The sequence below is a fragment of the Megalopta genalis genome, unplaced genomic scaffold (assembly GCF_051020955.1).
Source record: "Megalopta genalis isolate 19385.01 unplaced genomic scaffold, iyMegGena1_principal scaffold0030, whole genome shotgun sequence".
In the NCBI taxonomy this organism is placed as follows: domain Eukaryota; kingdom Metazoa; phylum Arthropoda; class Insecta; order Hymenoptera; family Halictidae; genus Megalopta; species Megalopta genalis.
The window spans coordinates 270,831-284,543 of record NW_027476099.1 but is presented as its reverse complement, the minus strand read 5'-3'; positions in this window follow the sequence as shown (position 1 = coordinate 284,543).

Below are 13,713 nucleotides of genomic sequence, written 5' to 3'. Positions count from 1 at the left end.
GACAAATTAACATTTGCTTCGATATTGGTTTCATTGCTTCATGAACATTACCGTTGTATTTATATAGCCATTGTTCTTCGTCGTCACATCTGCAACCCATTTGTTGCGTATCTAAACGGTGTCGTTCTTTCTTTGCCGTTCGATTACTCTTACTCCAAGATTGCTTAAAATTCTAGGGTTGATCGAAAAATAGGGTAAACTGTTTCTTCACACTGTCCGTCGAACGCGTAGGCTCGTCGAATATCCGTCGGATAGAGGCATCTGTTCTCCGAATAGCATAACTTCACTGATACATTCTTTCGAACGACGTACAGTAATGTCTCCCTAACTGACGCACAGATGGTCCACAGAAGCGAACAATTTAGAAAGAGGAGATACGATTATTTGAGCGTTGCGGCTCGTTTTTATTTATCGTTAACAATTCGTAACTATAAAATATTATAATAATATTGTATTATATTATAATATTGTTATATATCATTATCTGTAATATAGTTATATTTATTAAAAGTTATAGTTATATTATTTAAAGGCATATGCAATAATTTCACCCTAATTCGCGCTGAGGTCGCGCACAAGAATTGTCTCGATTGCGCTCGAAAACTCAGAAATAACAGTAAAAACAAAACGCAAGGCACGAATAATCGCGTCTCATCTTAAAAATTTGTCAATTTTTTAGGACAATCTGAGCAGTTCATACTTTCTTCGTAGTATTGTAGTACTACCCGCTGTCACCGACGGTATTCTGCGCTTTTAGAACGTAATTAACGGCCGTTTGAGGAAAATGGTATCGGGTATCATTTTGTGACAGCGGGTCGGCCGTAGATTGCGTCTCTGCACATCTGGTTCATTTTCTCGGACGGCCGAACGACGAAGGACAAGGGCCCACGGCCGAGACCTGAATTTTTCGGCAGTGAAACGTCGACTCCCGAACGAACGCGTCGAATAAACGATTATCAGCGAACGAGTCTCAGTGATTTTTCGTACTATCAACAAGTGATTCGGATTATCAGTGATTAATTAATTGATCAGTGTTTGGTGACAGTGCAGTGTGAGTGAACTTCGTAAGTAACTATACCAGAGGTTCCTCCGACAGTATCCCTTGAATATTGCGGTCATCGACCTGGGATCAGCTGTTCGTTGTACGAGATCAGTGCGTACGAGTCAGCAAATGCATCCTCAACTCAATGGGTCAGTTTCTTATCGATAATATTTTTCATATATTTCTCTAATAAACAAATTCTTTACGTCCCTTATCGCGATTATTTATTATTAAATCAGCTTTGCAAATCATTCGTTGAATTATGTTCGGACACGGAATTATTTAAATTAAAATATCATTTGCGAACTTTGTTAATCTTCACTGTGTACACCTTGCATAAAAATTTCATATGGTACACATGAGGTGTCATGCACACCAGAAAATTAAAACGGCTGTCACGGTTAAACTAATTATTATTTCGGGTCCGAAAAGTTCGTAAATATTATTCAGATATTCTGAAATAAAGATGAACAGCGTTTTTCTTAAAATTATCACTATCACATGGTAAAAAAGATATCGAAAGTTCATGCTCCGTGACTTGTTCATTGATTCGAACGCGGCACAGAGTCTCCCTTGTACCTGGTCGGGCTTGTACATGAGGTGCAACTGTCTCTGTATTATGCGCTGCTTATAGTGTTTTGCGGTTCGTTTCAGGACAGGATCATCCTTGCAGACATTCAACCACTTACCTGACACTCTACCAGCGCAAAGCAGGGACCGAGGATCCAACATACGTAGGATCAACTGCGACACCTCTGGTGGAAGTACGGAAATAAAATCTACCTTGTTAGGGTCGAGCACTCCGATCACATCAAGGAAAGTCCTGAAGTTTTCCATCTTGCTGAAATAGATACAAGGCGTCAAATGACACATTTGTCAAAATTTGCAGTATATATAGCCGTGATCACGCTTCACGCTTCGGTGACTGTTTCGGTACAGTGACTCGACCAATCAGGAGCGGTTTCGACCAGACATATAATGTCCACATAATTCTATTGAGTTGCACTGAAGTTAAAAGAAACTTGCATTCAGACATACTGTGAAATGTGAATGCAACTGTTATAGGGTTGATGTCACCATTGGCAACAAGTAATCGATTCGATAGAGCAGGACGTCTATCTTTATAATTATTATAATTATATAGTGTTTAATAGTTATATATAAAGACAATGTTAATATATAATTAAATATATTTTGTACATCTTTATAATTTTTATAATAATATAGTGTTTAATAACTAGTGATGCTGCCCTGACCTATGCGAGTCCCCGGACGCGGACCGATGCGACTCCGGAATTTTAAGACGCTTAGGCCACAAAATTTGGTTCCCGAGAAATCCGACGTGACGCACGATATCAAGTCCGTACGCCCGGCACCAGAAGAGTGCCACACGAAACGCGAGATACTTTTTACTGCGGCTACGTCAGTAACCGATTGGCGCAAGATAGATCTATAGGATAGTGGTCTAGGATTCGATCACGGGAATAGGGGAGAGTTACCCGTACCGCTGACGGATTTCGCGGACATTATTAAGACACGAAAGTAGACTCTAAATCAGACTTTAATCGAGTAATTGCTTCACGTTGCGCAGTCACGCGGCTGCACCCAGCACTCGCACCTTTTATAATGTATAGATTATTATATCCGCGGCGATCAGTTGTAGTAATTTCCCCGGGGCGACAGTACGATAGATAGGCACCAAATCCGTAACTACCAATGCACAGGTGTAGGTCGCCATTATAATCTGACCGTCGACTCCGCCTACGATAACGGGAGGTGCACGAGAGCGCGGCGACGGCCAACGGAAAGTCGGCTCGCAAGCGCCGACACTGCGAGGATTCCCGAGTCCTTCGAAATTATAGGATCTGTATTCTTAACCAAGGTCGCGAAACATACCGGAATCCCCAAGCTGGACGAAGACGTCAGATATCGTTGATCACAACACTTCTCCTTGCAACGCAAAGTCCCCGAGGAAATCTTTCGTGCATGACGGAGACCACACGAAACCTCGTAAACGTTCCCTTCCGGGAACGGGCAGTGTCGTAGGGGCGAGACGCGCCTCCACGCTTGCTAAACCCCGAATCCTGGAAGGCTTATTCGTTGAGCATCTACTTCCAAGCCACCACGCAACCAGTCGACTTATCGCCTCGCGACTTCCACGTTTCTGTGCTCTCCACTCTGTATTCTTGATCCTTGCTATCTCTGCTCACGGACCCCTGCCGCGTTCTCTCTCTCTCTCTCTCTCTCTCTCTCACTCAATCTCTCTCTCGCATGGCAAATTCGTAGACAATATATGCAAATGTGCTACGGTCATTCGATTTTGTACCGTGTTTTTTTTTATCATCATGCTAATTAATGTACTTCGCTGTTCGTGTTAGCTCTACTGTGCTTGAATCAATTCTACCCGCAATACTTGTGTTGTGAGTGATTGAAAGAAGTGTAAATATTACTTGTGTATTTATTAAATTTAATTTTGTCCGTCATACGAGCGAATTATACAAGATACACGTATAATAAATAATTCCTATTTTCTAAATTCCTTCTATCCTATCGCAATTCGAGGTACTCTTCGTCTTGCTACGAAAAGAGTTCGACTACTTCGAATCGGATCCGAAAATACTGAGAACGAGTGCGAAATCGTAAATTATCTTTTTTTCTTTAATCTTCCGTCTGGTACATGCATTTTTATTTAATGTTACGAATTCCTTAAATTTAAATATTTGTGAAAGCATTTACCTGGCGATTGATTGTTGATTTACAAGTTATGCTTTAATTATAATTTTGTTTGTTTGTAAAATAGCAGTTTAATCCAGGAAAAACCGTGCGGCCTGTAAAGCGTTAAAATCCGGCTTTGTAAGGCCCGAATCGGGCCTAAAACAGTCGATCGCGGACACATTGATTCCCGTGTCGCCGAAATATTGCCCACCAAACTAATGTTGGACAATCGGATCCAATTTGATGCAATCTCCTCGCTATATGTAAGTGTTCTCGTGTTTTGGAAGTTCGTTCCTGAACCGAGGTTGCCAGGGGTTCACTCAAATATCATCTGCCTCCATTTGTGACGTTACGGATGAACTGTTGAACACGGCAGTGTAGTCGACCAACGCAACACGAACAATGACAAAAGTTGCAAGCATCCCTGGCAATCCTGTTGCTATCTACCCCTCGTTACCCGATTGATGATCCGTGTTGTCATAGATCGAGTCACGAGACATTCGAGGTAATACCTGATAACCCCGATAAGGGCTTTCATTTTCATGCAGAAGAAGTACGTTGATTGGATTTCACCGAACATTACATTTTCCAAGTCAGCTCCTTCTTAACGTATGATCCATAAATCTTCCGTCGTGTTCCGACCTCTCCCCAAGCAGGTCTTATCTTGGAGAAGATGGGACTGTTATTCGCATGGCCGTGCAGTCACCGCGGCGTTCGACAATGTCACGGGAATTCTTCTAGATCAATTTTTCGTAGCTTCGGATGCTGTTACGCGCTCGATTTCAGATAACTCTTCGGAAATACAGAAAATTCTCTCTAATTATTCCTCAGCTTGTAAACAAAAATGGACAATATGAGAACCCGACAACTCGTTCTTATAGTTGTTGACAGTCGGCGACTACAAAAACGATGAGCCAAAAAGCTCGAATAATCGTGTCTCTTCTTACCAAAGTGTTCATTTATGTTTCCGTGCTAAGGAACAATTGGAATGAACTTAGTGTTCCGGGTTTATGACACAACGCGGCTATTGCGGTAGATAGATATGTAAGTTCGACGCCAAATAGTCGCCAAATGTGAAAAAATTGTCATATTCCTTCGCGAAAGAACATATTGAATATGATTTAGTTAGTGTGTGCAATCATTACACCTTTTGCAAACTATGATTTCTCATCGATGATCAAAAATTAAATTAAATGTACTTTCTATTTCCAAATTATAAGGGTTGTTTTTAGCTTTTCAACATCCATGGTGGCCGATAAGATAAATATACGTTGAATGTTTTTCAGAAAAATACCTCTCATAGAAATTAGGCATGCAGACAAGCTCGCGACTAGTAATAAGATAAAATATTCGTCCTTACTCTTTTTTAACCCTTCGACTACTTTAAGCATTTCATCAGGGTAAATTTTGCAGATTTATACTGAAACGGTCGAAACACTGAATCGTATCTATTACATACGGTCTTTTGAATAATTACTGATTAGAATCTAATAAAATATAGCGATCGGCAATAGGTGTTGACATCACGTCGGAACTAAATCTTTCAAACATCTATAGTGGATGAAACGTATTTTGTACACTTTTTAAAACGGAAAACTTTCTTTTAACTAGGCTCAGCGATCAAAATTTTGTTGGAATGATGGTGGAACTAGTTTACTAGACAATGACTAAAAAATTGTTTTAAACATTTGCAATTCGATAAGATGATTACGAAATGAAAAAATGACAACGTTTTTATCTGAGACAATAATGAAAATATAAGAAATAAAGAAAGAAACAAAGATCTCGGTAATTAATCGATAATTTCATCGAATAACATTGTTAGGAACTACAAACAATTACACAATGCAAAATTCCGAGATTTCTTACAGTTATCGGTCGAAAGTTATAAAAAAACTACGATGTTTTGTAATTTTTAATTTTCCGTAGTTCAAATCGACGTGAACCGATTTCGATGAAATTTTTAGTATGCATACAAGCTATTGAGATCTTCAAAATGTTAATTAAGTTAAAAAAATTAAATGTGTATGAATCGCTGTAGATTTAGATAGCGATCCACTGTTCACTGAAATAGGGTAGGTGTTCTTAGTAGATCGCTGAGAGAGAATAAACTGAGAGACAAGAATCAATATCTATGGAGATTATTCCATGTAGGAATTATAAAATATTTGCAATCATACAATTATATAAGTAGTAATTTCTTTTAAGGCAATAACAATTTACGTATTTGATCTGTTTTAATACCAAAAATAAAAGTCTATGAAATCACCTGTGAAAACTGTTATTCCTCCTAATGCTCCAAACTTTTAAAAATAAATGAAGTATTTTTCAGATACCGTCCATAAGAAGGGTTAAGAAGTAAGCCTGCCTAATGTTCTCGTACTTTCAAAGATATGTTAATTTTCTCTCCAGCTCTCAAGCAATAAAAATTCGAAAACATGTTATTCCAGTTTTTGTTGCATCAAATGAAAAACGTTGACGTAACTATTGTATCCGTTACGCACAACTTCCGTCATTGCCTCTTTCTACGGTTGCAGTCAAAAGTTGCGTTCGATAATGTTGGGGACATTTATAGAGAGACGACAACGTCTGATGAGCTGAACGTATACACAAAACACATAGTCACTACGCGTTACATATAATCGTTATATATCTAGGTAAAGGTATTACATAAACGGATACATAAACGGATATGAATTATATAAAGGATCAAAAAATATTTGATTATATGTGTAAGAACAAGGGTCTAGAAACGTAATGAAGAATCGATAATAGTAAAATAAAGACGCATACTTGAAACAAAACAAGCAAGAGACACCAGCAATTTAAAATGAGAATCGTTGATAATGAATTGCTATATTGCTATTAGGCTATAGATTAAAATTATGCTGTCGCGCTTCAATATTCGGAGATTATACCGGGTGTTCCAAAAATATGTTATTTGCAGGAAAGGATTCATTTCAAGTAATTTTTTCCTTAGCGAAAATGTGGTCTGCATCTTTGTTTACGAGTCATTAACAAAAAATAGTAATCGATGAGAGGTAAACTCGGTTGGCGCAAGATGACTGAGCCAACAAGCGCTCAAAGCCCAGTTCCGCACATTGGCTCTGCTGCCTCGCGCCAGCTGGATCTCGTCTCTCAGTGGTTACTATTTTTCGTTAAGGGCCGATTCACATGTACGTGCCAGGCTCGTGTCGTGCTAGCAGCGTGCTCGACTGATAATGTTCACATTAGGCGTGTAAGCATAGTGCCAGGCAGGATCGATAACCTCGGGACTGAAGGGCATTAACGGGGCGGGTAAGAATTCGACCTTGACGGAGGTGATCGACGCGCTGCAGTTGTGCGAACGGACATTAGACAAAGCAAATTAGAAATATTTTCGACCGCCAGGTGGTACACGTATGTTTCTGTGACCACAGGTATCGAACACGATGTATCGGTAAAAAAGAATGTATGAAATACCGACTCAGGAATGTAAGAAAATTGAACAGTAGCGGAAGAGAGAAAAAAAGCTGAAACAGAAGGATAGCGACTTAACATGATTGCCACATTTCATTCCTCGCTACAATATTGCCATGTCGTTAAAACCGTTTCAAACCGTTGTAGTTAAAACAAACTGAGTTTCATGAAACTGATTCCTGCTTCATGAGCCCGTTCTGTCACGCTCTATGTTTCTTGACCAGGGGAAGGTGGCATGCGGGGCAGTCCCCATACTCGTGAGCGGCGCGGCAGTTATAGCAGCAACGCTCGTCGAATATTGTAAATATCTCAAGTATAATAGAAAATGGTCATTTCTACAACCGAAGCAACTCAGCTTAGACTTTTCGGAATCGAAATACCCAACTCCCGAACTGCTCACTTGAATATTGGCACATCTATCTTAGTTGATATGAACAGTTGTCACGAAGATATTCTACCACGCTCCAGGTTTTTTGACCAGGGGAAGGTGGCATGCGGGGCAGACTTGAACTTGTGAGCGTCATTTGAAGTAACTCTTTTCTTTGCGAAAATGCTGTCATCTCCGAACTTGTCAGATTCAAGATAATGTTCGTCACACCAAAAAGGGTATATAAGCAAGCGATATTCAGTCGCCCGTCTCATAGTTGAATTTGGTCTGTCAGACATTTCGCACATATACCTTCTCTCAAATAAAAGTAATAATAAAACTTTTAAGAAAATGAATTAATATCATATTCATTTAAGAAATAATCCAAGTCATAATCTCAATAGATGTTATAAAATATAAAATATATAAAATTCTTCTTTGGGTAGGATGGTTCGGAATTACTAGCACACTCGTGTGCAGTGGAAAAACTTCTTTATTTCCGTGGACTGTGTCTTAGGACGAGTCGCGATGCAGTGAATGAGTCTGCTTTTTCCCTTCGCCGTTTGCCCTGGTAAAATTCTTGAACAACCCTGATTGGTCAACCCCACGCGTTGGGCCTTTCCAATCAGCGTTGCGCATTTTGTCCTTTTTACCGCCTGCCCCTTACGCTCCTTGCGTATTTTCGGGACGGCGTGGTAATCGGAGGGGATAATGAGTTGTACGTGACAACGTGTGGAACTTTTCCTCCAGGTCACCCGCGTCGGACCACGTGGCCCTTGAGTCGCTGGATCCGCTTCGAGTACCCTTCGGAAACTCTCCTAATTAATGACGGTCTCTTTAGCTATTGAGGAATTTCTTAAAAAACTCTATTGCAAACATGTGCTGTCAAGGTTTGGGACTTGTCATCTCAAAAATAGCTTCTTCGAAGGAGAGTCATAAATTACGCTGGCCGTTTGCACGAGGACTGAAGTTCCTATTGTGCGCACGACTGGTCGCTACACTTCTTCGTCTGGTACTGCTACAGAGAGACTCTCCTTCGTTCTGATTAGCGAGTTTACATTCAAAGGAAGTGTAAAAGGACTGTGCAATGAGAACGCTATTATCTTAACGTGTAACGTTCTAATGTCATAAACAGAAACTGTAAATACTTATAGAACAATGGAATGGAAAGTGCGGGTACAAAACGAAACATTAAAGTGTTCGATGGTGAACGATACAGTGTTTCGAAATTCCGTGTACGTGCTGTGCTGATAGAACTAAATATTATGCACGTAATCGACGAAGAACTACCACTGAATAAAACGGAGAAGTGGGATAAAGCAGAAGGCATAATTACAGAGAATCTGCCAGACTCGTTACTATGTTTCGTGAAATCAGAAAACAGTGCGAGAGAAATCTTCAGAAATTTGGACAATTTGTACAAGCGAAAAAGTCTCGCCATTCAACTGGTTCTGCGAAAGAAATTACTGAGTACAAAATTGCAAAGTGACACCCCATTGATGAAACACTTCACGACATTTGATGGCCTAATCACTGAATTGAAAGCAGCTGGAGGAAAATTAGAAGAGATAGATGTAATTTCTCATTTATTATTACCACTTCCATCATGTTATGATGGGAGCATGAAAATAAAGCATGAACAAGTAAACTCAGTCCAAATGTACAACACTATCAAAGCTAATTTTGAACTACGGCATGAACGCTTGGGACATATTGGAAAAGGTAAATTCTTAGAGTTAAGAAATAAAGATATGATTAGCGATATTGAATTGGTAAATAAAATAATACCAAATAATAACTTATGCGAAGCTTGCATTAAAGGAAAACAAGCACGATTGCCATTTAAAAAGGATAAAGATAAAGATCATGTAAAAGGACCTTTGTTTATAGCACATTCGGACGTGTGCGGTACAATTAATCCTTCCACAATAAATAACAAATATTATTTTGTAACATTCATAGATGAGTACACTCATTATTGCGTTACATATTTAATGGAACACAAATCAGAACTTTTTAATGTTTTCAAAGATTATGTTGCAAAAAGTGCTGCTCACGAGTCCGAGTCTGCTCCGCATGCCACCTTCCCCTGGTCAAGAAACCTAGGGCGTGGCAGAATATCTTCGTGACAACTGTTCACATCAACTAAGATGGACGTGCCAATATTCAAGTGAGCAGTTCGGGAGTTGGATATTTCGATTTCGAAAAGTCTAAGCCCAAGGTTGCAGAAATGACCACTTTTTTATTATACTTGAGATATTTACAATATTCGACGAGCGTAGCTGCTGTAACTGCCGTGCCGCTCGAGTATGGAGACTGCCCCGCATGTCACCTTTTCCTGGTCCGAAATATTTTGGATGGAAGTATAAAACTATGTAACTTGTCGATCTGTATTATCGACTGTAACTAACTATAGTCATCGACAAGCTCGTCTGTGGTGCATCTTTTTGGTTGGAAGAGAACTGTGGCGCTAGTAGTGAAAAATGTCGGAACCTCGAGGTAGTGTTTTAGATCCACTAGCCGTATGTCTCAATTATGTAAGTAAACAACTGAAAATACACTCCACTGCCTTTGTACATGCCTTATCTCGGTTGCTTCGGTTGTGAATTTTCGATTCGAGCTCTAAATCTCTCGATGTTTACGAAAAATTGTTAGCGGCGGTCACCTTGTGACGTCATGCTCGTGAGATTGACACACCACTCTGGTCGAATATTGCAAATATCTCCTCAATAACTGCAAAACGGATATTTCTACAACCGAAGACCTCGAGTTTAGTCGTTTGGGAATCTAATTTTTCCACTTGCGAACTGCACACTTCGATATTAAAGCGTCAGTTTTAGTGGATGTAAACCTCCAAAACCAATACACGTATATGGTTTTTCTTCTATGTGTGGGTCGTCATAGTGTGCGTTTTTCCGTCCTCTTGACATGCTAGATAAGTCATGCAGCGTAAAGCTCTTCGCCTTATTTTTGACTGCAATAAAATTTTTTAAACTCTGTTTTTTATTTCCTTTTGCATCAAACCAAGAGTCATATAAATTTTTAAAAACTTTTGCAGCATTAGCTCCTACTACATTAACCCCTTGCACTACTTTCACGAGTCTGACTCGTGATGAAAATTTTGTGCCAAAATTGAATATCACGAGTCTGACTCGTGCTACAATTCAATGCCAAACATAGATATCACGAGTCTGAATCGTGGTCCTAATCCCGGGCCAAGTATGATTATCTCGAATGGCATTAGGCATATAGGCCAAATGTTACCTAGGGGATAGTATTACAGGTCCGCGGTACAGATAACATCTCTAAGTTAAATAAACATGGGCACTTGGCGAGACCAAGAAAGTTTCAGTCGTTCTTCAGCTTGTACCATTCCGTTGTACAAAGCGCATACGTTTCGAACAGCCTCCTTTACAGAAAGTAATATTCTTCATTATTTATAATTTTACTAAGCTCACGACCATGTATAAGAAAAGAAGCAAAATTGGTAAAAAAGCACTTACCTCGCGGAGAAGTGAGAGTAATGAAAGAGTAGAAGAAATAGTTACAAAGAGTGATGAAAATTCTGATGTCAGCAGCGTCATTGTGCCAGTGGTGAATCCTGCACGAAGATTAATTATATATGATACTGATGAAGAGGAAAATCCTAGATCTTATTCGAGTATTGACTGGAATTGGAAGGAAACTGAAACCATAATAAAAATTTAGGAATATCCCAAGTCTCATGGTGTTAAAGACTATGTTTTAGATCAGTTAGATACACATGACAGATTATTAGATTTATTTTTTACCGTGTTCGACGAAACTTTCTGGTCCTTGTAGTTACGCAAACAAATTTTTATGCCCAACAAATAATGAGCAATAGGAGAAGAAGGAAAATGGATGATCGTTGGTTTCCAGTCACCAAGAATGAGATGTTCGCTTATTTTGCGTTGTGTATTTTGATGACGCAAGACAAAAAACCTAATATTGACCGGGAAGTGATAGAAACTCCTACATTTGGTACAGTAATGCCGTTGAAAAGATTCACTCAAATATCACATCATTTCGCAAATAATGTAACGGCCCAAAACAACGACTGCCTTTACAAGATAAGACCAATTATTAATTATTGGAACGACAAATTCAATAAGACTTACACACCAGATCAATATATAAGTATTGATGAGTCATTGATGCAATATAAGGGCTGCTTGGCATAGAAACAGTGTAACCCATCCAAACGCGAGCCAGGTTTTTAATAAAAATATATAAATAATATGAAGCAAAAACTGGATTCTGCAGCAAATTAAAAATATATATTGGCCAAGACAAAATTGACCTAAATGACAGTGCATCGGAAAATGTTGTGATGGAAGTGTCAAAACCGGTACTAAATAAAGGATACACATTATATATGGACAAATGGTATTCCTCATCCGCTCTATTTCTGAAATTGCACAATCAAAAGATAAATGTTATTCGTACCGTGCGTAATACCAGGAAAACTATGCCGAAAGATCTTCTAAAAAAGAAATTAAAACCAGGAGAATATCTACACAGAACGTGCAACGGGTTTTTGGCGGCTGTTCGAATGTCGTGGAAAAGGAAAGGAGTGGGGAGACGTTTCGTCCGGGGCCCGCTAGTGGACTCATCGGTAAGGCTATCCTAGCGGGCCCTTGCCTTAGACATAAGGGTAGGACGAAGTCTCGGAGTATATATAGGGATCGAGGCGGATCGGCTACTAGCGGGAAGAGGAGCCCTCTGCTGGCGGGTCTGGAGGTAGCCGCCACATACCCCCCTGCCAGTGATAACGATATCTAAGATGGAGGTCCTCTCCATGCTAGGTGTTTGCTATACCTCGTGGGCATCGACGCGGTCGTAAGGATGCCTGCGTAGCTCTACTCGACTTGACCGCGTTTAATGCCCGAGGTAGTGCAAACGTTACCTGATCCTGATCCCAGCTGGATCAACCTACATCAGAGCCTTAAAGCTACTATGTACAATATTTACAATGATGTAGGTTGATCAGAAAGGTTGTGTGTTCATATCACGTCGGGGTCACCAGTTTGGCGGCAGTTCGTGTGTCGTGGTAAAGGAAAGGAGTGGGGAGACGTTTCGTCCGGGGCCCGCTAGAGGACTCATCGGTAAGGCTATCCTAGCGGGCCCTTGCCTTAGACGTAAGGGTAGGACGAAGTCTCGGAGTATATATAGGGATCGAGGCGGATCGGCTACTAGCGGATCACATAGGAACACCCCCACTACCATTTTTCCAGAGAAAATCTGGCTATATGAAGGCCTAAACGCGACCGGGAATCGGGATAGTTTCGAGTCATTCGTCGACGTGGAAACGCTAGTGAGACGAGTCTTAATTCTCCTTCGAACAAACTAGTGGGTAGTAGACATCAAATCAGAAGCTCCCGCCGATTCAGTGCGAAAAGCTGAGAGCGCGATAGTCTGCGAACACCTACATACATTTGTAAAAACCGGAAACGCGTAATAAATTAGCTTTTACCAGTTTTCTTTGGTTACAAGTTCAATTATTTCCATTTCCTATTTCGAAGCAGTAGTTGGTACAACCCACAAAGATATGTCTTTACCGCTAGAGGTATATCTTTATTTCTTTTTCTTACAAAGTTACGAGGCAGTCTAATACCAATAATTACAACCTTAAACGTAGCCACCCATGCCGAAATAAGCATCGGCCGGTCTACGCACCCCTATGAAAAATCCCAATTGCGTGCAACCTCCGGCCACCCAACCTGCCTGGCCCTCGGCTCGTAACAATGGAACGATAAACGTGATGTTTATATGTTGGCAACCAAATACGCATCTGTGGAATTGACCGAGGTGAGAGATAGACACGCTAGAACCAAATTGAAACCCAATTACGTGATTGAATACAACAATGGAATGGGTGGAATTGACCCCAATGACCAAATGTTGGCATGTTTCCCCATCACGAGGAAATATCTGAAGGGCTATAAAGAACTCTATTTTAACATGTCCGAAATGACCCTATTTAATACATATATTATAAAAAAACAATTACAAGATTCAGGAAGACAATCATATGTGAATTACAGAATAGATATAGCCGAGGCAATTTTAAAATATGTTCAGCTGCCTGACTACACAAGACGCTCGACAT